Source organism: Chroicocephalus ridibundus, chromosome 3, assembly GCF_963924245.1.
Source record: "Chroicocephalus ridibundus chromosome 3, bChrRid1.1, whole genome shotgun sequence".
Lineage (NCBI taxonomy): Eukaryota > Metazoa > Chordata > Aves > Charadriiformes > Laridae > Chroicocephalus > Chroicocephalus ridibundus.
Window position 1 is genome coordinate 115,067,879 of NC_086286.1, and position 12,840 is coordinate 115,080,718.

A 12,840-nucleotide genomic window follows, 5' to 3' on the forward strand; every position below is an offset into this window, starting at 1 on the left:
AAATGTATCAAGGTTTTCACATGAATAACAATTTGGAAAGGACCCCCAGTTCATAAAAAAAATGTAATAAATAAATGAATAAGTTTAAAGCTGCTTTGTGTTTCTGCTGGTCATTTCAATAAACAGGAGTATTTGTCTTGGGAACTGTGAAAGCCTGTACTAAATGTTACATAAAACAGAGTACCAGACAGTTATAAATAAGCTAAATAGCTATGAGCTGCTGAAATTTGGTGGAACTGTGAAAAATTCATTCAGTTTCTCGACTTATCTTTGCACTTCATATGGAATAGCCTACATAAAAAATGAACACTAGAAAATAGAGGAACCAATAAAACTACAATGTTCCCAGTGTTAATGTGAGAGAGCAAGAAGTAAAGCTCTCCCATAAGGAGAAGAATTTTGAAATCGGGAGAAGTAACTTCTGTCAGACTGTGAAATGGCTGCCAGCATCCTAAAGAGGACAGAACAGTAATGTGGAATTGTGCCGTTACACAAAAATAACCACAAAAAATGTACAACAAACTCCCAGGAAGGCCTGGAGCACAGCTGTAACATTCTGTACACTGTATGTATGTATCACATAGTCTGAAAGATACAGATTATGAAACATTTTATTCCCCAATTTGGGAAATTACCAAGCCTCTACTAGTGCTCAATCTAGCCTCATTACAGTGATAATGATGTCAGTTCTGCAAATGCATCTGTCCAGATCTTCCTCTTTTATTTGTTATCTCCCTGGAGAGTTAATGCTCAGCAGGGCTGAGGAACACACAGACTCTATACCAAAAAATCAAAACTGTAAATAGGCAGCCCATTTTAAACAAAAAAGCAGAGTTTGAATTCCAGAAGTCCTTTAAAACTTCAATTCTATATAAAGGTGATGAGTGACTGAATTCTAAATAAATCAGAAAAATCCAACGCATTGTCATCTCAAGAGTAAGACTTATTTAGTCACAACAATGTATTTAGTCTCATTTTTTCCCACATTCTCAAAACAGCGTGGGAAAGTTTTTCTAGTCATAATATTAATGATTCAGTTTTGGTCAAATGTTCAAGAAATTAAACAGGAAAAGCACATTTTTGCAACCAGTACAAAAGATATTCATGTAAGCAAAATATTTCAAAACAGACTCATGTTATCATTTTCTAAATCTAATAAGGTGAAACCTTCAGAGAGCTAGGAATTTTATGACATACAGAAACTACTTTAACTTTTTAAGCGGTTCTTTTTGGTATTATTTTTGACTTGATAGAGAACAGAGGGAATATGAGATCAGATACTTTTTTTAGAGGAGGAGTTGGGACAGAAGTCATGCAACACACACACAGTAGACAAAAATAAATGCTACTATTACATCTCTTACTTAAGGGACTCATTCTCTTCTTTCACACCAGATGTGTGCAAAGAATATGCTGCTCAGCTACTTACTCTAATGAATACTACCTCCATGAGTCTGACATCATTTAGTCATCTAGCAGCCATGCAAAGACAAAAAGAAGAAAAAAAGTAAACTCTATCTCCTGCAAAATGCTAGAGAGCTCTGGGTCATTCTGCAACTACATTATAGTGCACAAGACCAGGATTTCTTCTTACACAAAGCAAAACATAGGAGGAAGGCTGGAGAAGAGGAGACTGGTGGATTTTCAGGTGCGGTTTCAGTTTCTAGACATATGTTTACACTTCACATGGAATAGCTCCACTGTAGGATTGGAAGTGGCCATACTCATCCAGAAATAGATATTTAGATGTGCCCCAGACCCATCAGTTCCTGTACATGCCAAGGAGCTGAGCCTATGGTGCCAGCTGGGCTCTGAGACTCTGTGAAAGCGAAAGAGAAAGAAAACAATGAAGATGGTATTTTTGTCTCTGTCTGACCGTGATTATGTCCGCCCCCAAAAAAACAATATTTCTGTCCGAGGGATAACTCCACTAAAGAAGTGTGAAACTCCACTCTTTCTTCTAGATCAGCCTATAAACTGGAACAAGGGCAGTCTGTTCAGATGTTTATCCAAAGGTCCTGGAGAGAACAAGTCCCGTTGTTACCAGATCCTTTGAACCAGTGCCAAGCAAAAGGGATGCAACACGCAAATTTCTCTGAGTGTTTCTCAGCAGCGTGTCCTTTTCCATCCTGTAGTGATGCCTATGAAAGGCAATGAAAAGTGTAAGATGAATCGGAGGCTCCGGCTTTCTTCGTCCATTTCAGCAGTTAAGGAATTATTAATTCTTGGGCAATCATGACCTGGGATGGTGGCTTCAGCAAACCTAGGAGTATGAGACAGTTGTCTGCTTAAAAAAAAAAAAGGTGAAAGGCATTTGGGGAGATCAAGGAAAGTTCAAGGCAGATTACCAGCCTATGAGTATGAAGCTAGTAGTCCCTCACAGATCTACATGTTTCTATCTTTTGGGCCCCATGCCTCTTGTTATCAGACACCTACACGCCCAGTACCGTGCTCCGCGCTTCAGGGATGCAAGTGTATTTTGCAGTGCTGCTTTCTCTACAAAATGATTCTTCACACACAAACAAACTGCAATTCTGGTAGTGACCTGTATATTTTCAAAACATTCCTCTGCATGACTCCCTCTTCAAAATGTCAAGGCTATACTAGAGAAACTGCTACACAGAGGCTTTCTGAATAGGCCAGTAACCTACAGCCTTGCGGTTCAGCTGTCTGTGACCAAAGATTCAAGTTTGTGAATCAAAACTGTGAGATACTGGCTCAATTTTACAAAGAGATCAGCTGCTTGAGCTGTAAGACAGTACGTAAGGTAAAGATATGCATGACAAGGAAATAATAGAAAGAATGTTGGGAGACAGATGATTATCAGCTCAAGGATTCAAATGCTTTCATGAAAAGACATAAAATACTAGGACAGAAAAGAATAGTGAATCAGAAAAAAAATAACAAGTTCAAGGAGGAATTGTCCCAAAGAATAATGGATGTTGATTCTACTCTAACTGGCTGATACCTGCCAGCTAACAGGGACTCATTAGGTGTCTCAGTGGGAGTGGGGAACATATTAATGCTTAGGTCAGTAAGACAACAATCCTTGCCATCTATTATTAACAGAAAAAACCTGCCATGCACTAGCAAGTTACATGAATCCTGCTTGTAGAGACTTTTTTTACATGGTGAAGGATGCACAAACAGAAGTGGCTGAGTATGCACATGACTAAGTAAACTAGTAGGCAGAGGACACCATTTCAGTAAGACCATCCTTTCCCACCTGGCCTGGGGAGCCAGCAAAAGGGGCTGAGAGGGACACTGGCTGCATTCAGCAGTTATTATGGACAGAGAAATGTATTTTCAACAGTAAGTCAGTGCCAAGCCAGTACTTCTTTCTGCTTGCTGCAGGGAGGTTCGCTGCAGGAGGCTCTCCAGGCCCAGCCCTGTATCCCAAAAGTTCTCACTGGAACTTCCTGCTGTGGTACACACTCACTGTCCACTGAGTTCTGATGTGGACTCCACAAAGAGGGAATATTCAGTGCACCAGCAAGAAACGGAAAATTGTTTGTGTAGGTTATGTAGAGCATTACTGCTGGTCCCAGAACAGTATCATTGACTCAGCCATCCTCTGGCAGGATGAAGGCAGGGCTCAGAAGGCACCTCTCATGGTCGAGCATTGTAAATGCTGAATAGCTCTGCACATGCTTGCATGGGCCATGTGGTTGTGCTAAGACTGGCATCGTTCCAGGCTCAAATATGAGACGACTTGTTAGCTACATTTACATCACCTGTGAAACCAAATCTTAGTTTGGCCAGCAGTGCTTTAACAGAAATGCATGGTAGGAGATACTGTCAATGCAAGTCACTGAGTTAGGAGTTCGTGGAGTTTTATAGTTATGCTGGGTGGCTGGATTACTTTGTGTGGTTCATGTTCTTCAGTGTAGCCTTTCCCGGAGTCTAACTAGGATTTGTCTGTGGTGGAGAAGGTTTCCCTCCTGACATCTGTGTTAGCTTAGCAAATAAGAGGTAGAAAGTCCTACCTAGACTGTAGAGTTTGCAGGGGACGAACATAAACTAAACTGAAACAAGATAAAGGTGTCCATTGTGGGTTATTTACTCATTTAACAGAATTGAAGTTCTATTTACAAACAGAGCCTCTGCCTTGCTTGATCTTACAAACCATTTCGTAAGCTCTGAATAACAGATTTACATGCTGTGAGTTAATTTATAAACTAATGGACTGAAACTGCTTTCTTGTAATTTTTGCACAGCACTTAGCAAAATAAGATGCTAGTTTCTTCTATGTTTTTTTTTATATTTTCCTGAATTACAAATCATTACTATTAATTTTGCACAGGATATACTTGTTTATCATAAAAGTCAAGCCTAGAAGGGTTCCAGGGAAAAAGGTCTTATACAGTCTTTATATACATGTATATGTATGCAAAATAAGATAATCTCTCTAGAAGGCACCTGAGCATGCAACTTGTGGAAGTGTTGATCCAGTTATCTTTAGTACAAACAAGGGCATGTAGTGGGATAGCTGGTTATTGAATACTGGTTTTCAAGTTTCACCCTGTTTTGCTTTTTAAAAAATATAATTATTTACAGTAACACTTTTGCTCAAAATAAATGTAGCGCAGCAAATAAAGAGCTGAAAAACTTTAAATTGTTAAAATGTACACAGAAGCCTTTTGCTTTCAAACCATTCATCTCTGTTTCTGGAGGTGATGTTTTTGAGGCAGTAGGGCAGTGATGAATGATGCACAATGATAACTGAAGAAACTATTGAATCAGGTGCAGGGAATTAATGACACACTGTAATGACAGTCCTGCAAAAAATACCTGTCCAAGCTAATAAGCCTAAGGCTTGTTCTGATTACAGACTGAGAAGCGCTAAGGTTATGGGGACCGTATGCTTTCAGACACTTATTTGCTATTGTTTACAAACCTGTGGGATCTTTTTAGTCATCAGCCTCAACCTTTCAGTTCATGTTTGAGGGTTTTTTGTTTTTTTCTCTATGTAATTCTAACTTTTTTCCTCTTCTGTTCAGATACGATACTATGTTTTTCACTTGCATACAGCTATCAGAGGCCTCCAGGCACACCTGAATCTTTAGGACAAGCCGGGGATCAGATCAGAGGACTGCTGGCTTTGCAGGCATTGTGTTTGGTACTCACATTTGGGACCTTGCAGATCTGAGAGTTGTCAGTACAGACCACCAGCTGGCACAGCATTCCTGCTAAGTGTACCTGAGCATATTGTTACCCACTCTTTTGCATTCTCCTCTGTAGCCAGGTTCACTAATGTGATGCATCATGTCTTAAAATAAAAAGCAAAAAGCAAAAGCCATCAAACTCTAGGCATGTAGATTTTAGTAACCAGATTTGAAGCCAGACACCTTAAGCTCCCTTTATGGTGATTGTGGAGGTACCTCTCCAGAAGACGATCCATCTCATGTATCTGAAGTATCTACCTGAGATATCTGGCTTTGACATTATGAAGTTTAGCATAAAAAATCACAGTCAGAGACACTTTCACCAACAGGTACCACTACCTGTTTTTAATATAATAGCCCAGTGTCCTCTTTCCCCAAACCCCAGAGTCCTGACTCCAGAAGAAAAATACCTAAGTCATCTTCTCCAATTTGAATCATTTGTGAATCCCCCAGTTAAAGGATTTGCACCTCTTGCTTAGTGGATCTAAAGTAGTCAAAGGTGCGTAAGAGGGAAGAGGGTGTCCTATACCTTGTGTGCTAAAGTTGGGTTATTATGCAGCTGGTAGCATCAGAAGACGCAGGTGTAGAAAAAGCAAATTGCAACAAGGCATTGCTTCAGTGTTAGGCATGCAGCCCTATTGTAACGCTTAGGATGGCTGAACTCTAGAAAGCACTGCCACCATCATCCTTCTACTTTACGACAACGTCTGAGAAAATGAAGACAAGGATGAAGACGGAGAAAATGAAGACAAACCAAAATGCAAAGTCCAGGTGTTTCCAACGTCAGAGGTCAGGTACCACCTCTGAAGCTGGAGGTACCAAAGGTCTCCCCTGCTACATCACTGGGCAAAGTGCTGCATTCAGTCGCACTGAATTCTGGTAAGACTGCGCTGGGTACAGACATTTTCTCCAGAAATTTTTTCCCTGAGATGACTGCACAGGGCCTGATCTAGTTGCATGGTAGGTGGCCCTGTGGCTGTGTAAACAAACGTAAATCCACCTGAAAGTCCTGGAATTTAATATGTCAGATTCCAAAGGATTTGAAAGAATCTTGTTTTCTTGTTTCTTATTGCCTGAGGCACTCAAGCATTTAGCATTCTGTCTTTTTAATGCCGACACATGAATGAAACTTTCTTCCACACAATGTACAGGAGCTAAGTGCCAAAGTCTTCCACTCCCGGCACTGAGGACCTACATTGCAGCACTGTAGTGCTAAAGTCATAATGTTTAAGGGTTTTTTTGAGAAATAGTGTTATAAAAATGCTCTTAAAGTATAAAGTTTAGGAACATAGCAAGTGATGGAACCTACAAAACCATATTAAATCTGAAACCTGAATTATCTGTCTGGCCAAAACTGTGTATGTATAGGACATGATTCTTGATGAATGAGTTCTAAAACAGTGTCCATCACTGAAGAAGCTGAAGTGAATTACAGTCAATTCAGTGAGCTCCACATCTCACCATGTTGCAGCAAAAGCAGGTGAGCAACCTTTCACAAGTTGATTTTACAAAAACATAAACTAGTTCATGGTGAAGTGATTCCTTAAGGTGTCAGGGCAAATCAGCCAAAAGGTTAGAGGCTGACATGACCGTGACATTCTGTTCCTATTAGTCAGAGGCAAAATTTCTGTTGATTTCAGCGAAGACATAACTTTGTTCCAAAAATCATTACTCCCAAATGTCAAAAGACATACATTTTCTGTAAATATTAGTAGTTATTTGATTCTAAAAACCCATATTTTGCAGTTCTGTACTTGCAGATATAGAATCATAATGAATGAGAGTGACTCAAAATGAACAGCCAAGGATGCAGTTTTTCTTGTACGTCATTTTAATATATTGGTCAGCAAGTTCCATCATTAATGCTGAAAAGACATAAGTTTAGGATTTCATCTTCACATAAAGGCAGTATTGTACTCTTCCAATAGCATGTGGAGGAAATTAATCGGAAACTAGTAACGTATTTCACTTGTGCTTGCCCTGCTGTAAATTAAAAAGTGTAATGTAAATGAAAACAGTACCAAAGGTAAGGCAGCAAATTGCACATTATTCCGTTGAGGAATACAAAGATCAAAGTTCACTGGTTTTCTTTTCTTTTCCTGATTACACAGAGAAAGACAGTAGACCTCCAAAATATAGTTTTAATAAAGCAACAGATCCCAAACAATGAGGAGACAGGAAGACACAGTATGGTGTAGAAAACTCAGCATCACTAAAAAGACTGGGGAAAAATATTCCACTAATAAGTAATCCCCTTTTCAGCCAAGAATAATCCTTGTAACACTGAAAAGGTTGTTAATAATTTTACCTATAGCTGTATTGAGAATGCATTTTATTGCAAAATTAATACTGAGCAGATAATATAAAAAATGACCGAGCCTTTTGAACAGAAGTAATATACTGTGACTAGCCTTGCGTCAGATTTCCTGTCCTTTTTTCCTTCAAATATCAGATATTTCCATTTTAGGGCATTTTATATTTGCTTACAAATCATTTGATCATCCTCTGGTTTAACCAAAACCCAGAAAGAAATAAGTGTGGAAGTTTTCCTGTGGTTCCTACCCATTGTTTTAAGCATTTCTTTCCAGTGCCTCACTAAACAGATTTTTAGCACTTTCATGAGTGTTAATAGAGCAAATTAACAGGTCAAATGTCTTTTTTACATTTATGGAGTGATAAAGACTGTGGAATTAATCTACAGGAAATTCACCTATACAGTTTTGACTGGAGGTTGTGTTTCATGCTGTGTTGTGATAAAAATCCCTAATTTCTGTCTCCTACCTGTAAAGTTATCTACTTGACTATGAGAGCATTACACTGTAAATGGAGGAACACTTTTTTGCCCCCACTTCACAGGCAATCTGCAAACTCAGGCACTAGAGCACTTTGAAACTAATCCTTCAATTAATCTCAAATTTCGCAAAGTTATAATAACAACACTCATATAATGTATCAATTTTCAGTCCAATCATTTAGAGAATTTTACAGAAGCTGATAAACATGCTACTGACTTAGACTGCACCAACACTGTTACAACACACACTGAAGTGGTAGCTGACAGTAGGTTTGGATTTCCTGGGTTTATGGGGAGCATGAGAGGTTATAGTCTTTCTGATTGTAGTGTGCAGAACAGTAAAAGTGTTTGGTAGTATTCTACATGTCTGAAAAATTAATACTGCTAAAAGTGGTATAGTATTCAATGAAATAAAATATGTTTTGGTCTAATTCCAACAATTTTTTAAGACACAGGTAAAGGAAAGACTGGGGAAATGTGAGGATTTGCACAAGGGGCTGGGATCACATTGCAAAGAAGGCAGGGAGTTTATTTACAAATGAAATGGCAAAGATAACAAGGAAGAAATTCAAAGTTTCCAAGAACGAAGGGCAGGCCATAAAACAATACGTATCTACAACCGACCATATGAAATTAGTTGAATTTCATGTGTCAGTTTTACAGAAGCATCTCACACATATCTCCATAAATACTCATACTAAGAACTATTTATGACTGTGGCACAGGACCTGACCTGCCATGCATGGATTATGATGGGAATTATTAAAGAACTGGTACTCACTATAATCAAAGAACTAATACAGATGTACTATCATTGGGCCTAACGGGCTTCAGATCAACTTACTAGTTTATGCCTGTTTTGACATTATTTTGTCTAAAGAAGGAAAATCTTTTTCATTTTTACTTTTATGCAAGTGATGGGATAGTTAGAATCAACATCAAATGCATTGCCAATAAACCACCAGCCTGTAGGTGATGTTTAACTACACGGACACAAAATACAATCCCTGTAATTTTGTAGTTTCATCATGAAGTGATACTCCCTGAAGCACTCCAAGTGGTAGCTTTAATTTTTTAAGTTTAAAAGCTTTACCTTAAATCTCCTTTTTAGAATAAAACCTAGCCGAAGGGATAAAGGGTAGCTGGAAAAGGGTTGTAAAAATAAATGGCTGCACATCATTGTCAAAAGACTGAGATTTTTATGAGTTGGTAACTGTTAGCACCTCTTTCCAATATGATTTTTTTAAAATTGTTTGGGAGGCTGCTGTTAACTGGAAATAAAATTATTTTTTTGTGTTGGACAGTAGCTTCATGCACAAACTTCTAAATAGCTGTTTTGCTCTTGTTGTGATACAACATGATGTAATTAACACTGGTGCACTGCATGAAATGACTGGTTTGGAAAATTATAACCAGCTAAGATTTTGATAGAAACACTAAAACAGGGTTTTTGCAGGCTTTTCTGCCACTTGCAGATTCTCCAGAAATATCACTGGTCTGTCTGCAATTTTAATCAGAAGTAGAAATACAGATGCTAATGCAATGACTTAGGTTTTACAGAAATCTTCGCGAAAGGCAACATTATTTTGCATTTGGCATCTAGAAATTTGTTTCTACACCTACAAAAATATTGGTCTCATAAAAGTAAGAACATCTCTAGGTGTAAAGTTGAATAGATGGTTGCTATGCAAGATGTAAAACCCATTGGGGAATAAGTATGGGTTTTAGTAAACATTACGAAATTATATTAATGTGTCTTTAAGACAGCCAAAAAGGGAACATATCAGGCTTGATATTAAGACTGTTCAGAAAGCCATGCATTTTGTTTTAGATAAAAACTGATATTTGTGGAATGACAGGTAATATTATTCTGAAATACTTGCATAAATTTTGTATTTTAATTTGTAGGGCAATATACTCTACCTAAGCGATGTAAGTAGTAAATCTCTTCCTTCAGCTCTATATTGACGTTATTCAGCCACTGGGGTTTGACACTGACCTTAAATTGACTTCTTTCTGGCAAGGTAAGAAATTCTTTTGGAATCACATACGGCTTATTTCTGCTGTCCTTTAAATCATTGGTAATTTTCTACTCAACATCAGCATAAAGAGCTTTGCCACTGTTGCTATGGGAATGTCATGTTTCTCTTCATTACACTGTTCCCCCACAACCGCTGACTTAAATACATCCCTCAGCAATGCATTTGTACTCTTTTGCATACACAGTCATGACAACAAGCATACAGTAAAGAAATGCATAAAATACATGCTGAATGTCAAAATGCAAAACCTGTTCCAGCAAGGCAATCAGAACTGAAAAAGGTTCACGAAAAAGATTTACCCTGTTCTCAAGCCAAAATAACTCCTGTGGAGTTATCTAGAAATGAAGAAACAGTAATCTGAAAGCAAATCTCCTGAAGCGGGGGAAAAGGGAGGATTGTCACAGATCCTTGTAACAAAACTGATTTCCTGTCATCCTTCAGAGATCATAATTTTTTTCCTAATTTTTTTTATTATTTTTAGTTCAATTTCATCCTCTTAGACTGCATAGTAAGTGGAGTGGCCGTAGATTGCTAGTCAGCACAAACACATTTTCAGCAAATTAAGTTTATATACTATTGATACAAATTCAGAGAACTTTACAAGCGTTATTGATTAACCCTCCAAATACACCTTGAGACATTAGAACTTTCCCATCAATTTTAGAGCTAGTAAAATCAAGCCAATAGCTGAATGGCTCAACCTAAGTCTGGCAGTAGGTCAGTGTCAGGAACAGAAGATGAGAATTACAGTTCCAGTCCTGAGATCATAATGATCTGCAAATTATTGTCATGCAATTTTGTTTCATGTGTGCCATTAATTGTACTATCCATAAAGGGATTTGGAGACAAGTGATAAAAATACATTTGAGTGCAAAGACTCTAGACACTTACTAATGTAAAATGTTTTACAGCAGGCAAATCAAACTTAAAAGCTGCCACTTATAGTCACATTCATTTAGGTTTTGAGGATCCTCCTTCCCTATTGAGGATGCCTAGAGAGTAGCTGTCTCCATTATTTTCCCATACAGCTATAATCATGTCACTGCTTTCTATGGCTGTCTCACTCCCAGAGGCCTTCCTAACCACCTCTAAATGATTTGGATGCAGTTTCTCACACATTAATATTAATACTTAGCAGTGAACATCAAACTCTTTAATTGCTTTCATAGTGAATACTTGATGTGTCTGAGTAAACATTCCTTACTTAAAGCTGTAGGTCCATTAATAATGCTAATAATAGTACACTCCACAAATAAATCCCTGATCTTAATATACTTGAAGACTGCAAGATATGAGTAACTAATTACTTTGTAGACATGGAAAGTAGGGAGAAATATAAGTAGAACATATGAATACACAGAGATGAACTGGGGAATGGTTGGGCTGTAAAATGCAAGTTCTTTTTGGAGGTCAGAATACACGTTATCTTTTTTAAATTTACCTTTTCCTCTTACATTTTGTTGGCTTGAAATCTCTCTAGCGCGACTTCTGGGAAGTAGCCAGAATTTTCTCTTTCTGAAGTGCAAGCCTAACTGAAATCCATTTCTTTATCATTTTCCATTAGAGTAGCTCTATTTCTTTTATGGCTTTCCAAATCCTGCACTGCAAACTACACAGGCTTGAAAAAGTCATTGCTCCTTCAGCAAATGCCTTCCCTTTAAAGTCACCTCCATCAGATTTTTCAGAAGTAAATTCATAGACAGGAACCAGGAGGCCTTTACCTCCCTGCCTTTTAAACTCTGCTGTGTGCAGTGTATGAGCTGTAGGTCATAAGATGCGGGGGGCAGAAGCACCACTTCTGGCTCGTCCCCACTGTGGCTGCCTTCCATCCTACTGCTTTCCTGTTCCTGAAAGTAATTTATGTGATTTTCTATGCCTGCTCAGTCTAACTGGCCTTATTTCCAATAAATCCCAAATCCAAGGAGAAAAGTAGGCATCTAAATCACACTGCAGATTTTTAATCTTCAAAGAAGTCCTCAGGAGCATTTTAAAAATCAGCCTCCTTCTGTGCACTTAGTACAGTAATTCAGTGGTCAAAGCTCTCACACGGACTTGGGAATATCCAATTTAAAATCTTGCCTCTGCCATCTCCCTACAACCCTAACCATGATGTAAACAATGTGGTGTGGAGATACTACCTCACTTTCCTTTGAATCTCCTGGTCATGCAGGTAATTAATCACTGGCAGCCTAAGGGAGACGTGCATGAATAACACAGTTCTTTACCCTGGTATTTAGGGTACTTAACTTTATATTTTTTAGCTAATTTAATATTAACTGAGGTTTCAGAGATGAACTGCTGAAACTCAGAGGTGTAGGCATATCCATTTTTTATTTAGATGCCTAAATCAATTCCCTTTCTCCATTATTCTTGACCTCTGATTTTACATTTTCTTGCATGATAATTCACATTCAGATTTGTGCCACCATTATATATACTCCTTTCATCTCTGGAAAAAGATTCCTTCAAGTATTTTACTTAGTGCTACTTCAAGATATTCCCAACGTGACTAGATTACGCTCCAAACAGTCACTATTAAAGCTTTGGCATTAGCAGGACTTGCTAGGTCAGCCATGAAAAGTTCTTGTCTGCAAATTATTATTATTAGATCAGTAAGTTTTGAGTGAAATACCCTGAATGGTGACATAATAAAAGGTACTGCAACTGTCTAAACTCCTTTCCCCAGAAAAGATTGTGTGGGAAGCTTTCTGAAAATAGCCCTTCTCTCAAGGCTTCTGCAATGATAGCTCAGTCATTAGAGCCACTCTTAGGCTGTGGGAGGTCCAGCTTGAAATATTTACATAGAAATGCATATCCAGCACCTTCTACAGTATCTCAA